Raw genomic sequence first — 1,280 nt, forward strand, 5'->3', positions numbered from 1 at the left:
CCTTCCTTCCTTCCTTCCTTCCTTCCTTGCTTCCATGTACTGTACATCTTTGGAGTCTAACGTATTTCTCAGGTGACTCCCCCCAAATGTCTCTCCTGTCCCAAGACCCACTTCTTTCCCTTTACCACCACCTCCCTTTTTTCTCTTTCTTTTTTTGGGTTCAAGGACAATGCATGGTAGCAACAGTTGCTATGGTAACAGCATCTGAGTCATCTCCTTGGGAACCTGAATAAAGGCCTTCCATCTGCAGACCAGCTCAGTACTCTATCACAGGGCTTTGTTCCCTTGAATGTACCAGCATGGGGGAGCAAACTTTTCCGTCTCTGGGTGCCAGAGTTTGCCTTTGGCATATGATGCTCCTGCCCTTTTGATGGATGCGGCGTCAGATATAACCCAAGTGGAAACCTGCAGTTATTTTCTCAACCTATTCTAAGTCCAGGCTGCACTGTTGTGTCATCTAATAATGACACATGTCCTGCTGATTGTGCCATTAGGGCTACATGAATTTTGTACGTGCTTAAAGGATGCAGCCTGGATCCCATAGCACCTGGCCAATGGTCAGATGAAACAGGGCCAGCTGCTGGATGCAAATAGGTTGGAGATATTGGTGTAGTCACTAGGGGAATTCTGAATTAGGTCACTCTACACACCCCTTCCTGTCTAGCACCCCCACTCTGCCTCCTTTCTGGAATCTTCCATATCTAGACCTTTCCATCCTAGGACTTCTTATGATGAACACTTCTGGTTCCATATTGGACTCAACCAGATCTCTTAGCCAATCCCCAAATCTTGCACGTGACATTGAGGTGGTAAACCTATTCCATGTACTAGAGACTCCACCCTGTCTAGATAAGGCCCTGGGCCTCTTCAATCATTAAGCTGCCCAGACATGGGAAGGTCACTCTAAGAAGAGTGATGAGCACTTGTCCAGGCTGCTCCATGGGCAGAGGACAGTATTTGGCTGGATCGATGTCTTATCTTCCCCTCCTGCCACAGGAGAAAGATCCATTAGAGCAAAGTTGTGATGACCTTCCTGGTTGTCTTCTAGATTGCTCTGTTCACCTCTTTGGGGTCTCAAGCCTTTTCGTATGCTAATTAAAGTACACCTTACAGTAAAGGTAGCTAGGTGGCCCAGTGGATAGAGTGCTGGACTTGTACTCAGGAAGACTTGTGTTCAAATCTAGCCTCAAACATTTACTTAGTTGTGTGACTTAGCTGAACAACTCCCTTAAACCTCTCTTGCCCTCAGTTTCTTTGTCTGCCAAATGGGTATAGCAAAA

General features: G+C 46.6%; 1 protein-coding gene across 4 annotated transcripts in view; it reads left to right on the forward strand.

Annotated features, from left to right (window-relative positions):
• LOC114047482 (carboxyl-terminal PDZ ligand of neuronal nitric oxide synthase protein-like) overlaps positions 1-1,280 on the forward strand; it is a 379,736-nt gene that overhangs the window by 213,011 nt on the left and 165,445 nt on the right. The gene's annotated exons all lie outside the window — the stretch shown is intronic.

This window comes from Vombatus ursinus, unplaced genomic scaffold (genome assembly GCF_900497805.2).
Source record: "Vombatus ursinus unplaced genomic scaffold, bare-nosed wombat genome assembly UNPS02014789.1, whole genome shotgun sequence".
NCBI lineage: Eukaryota > Metazoa > Chordata > Mammalia > Diprotodontia > Vombatidae > Vombatus > Vombatus ursinus.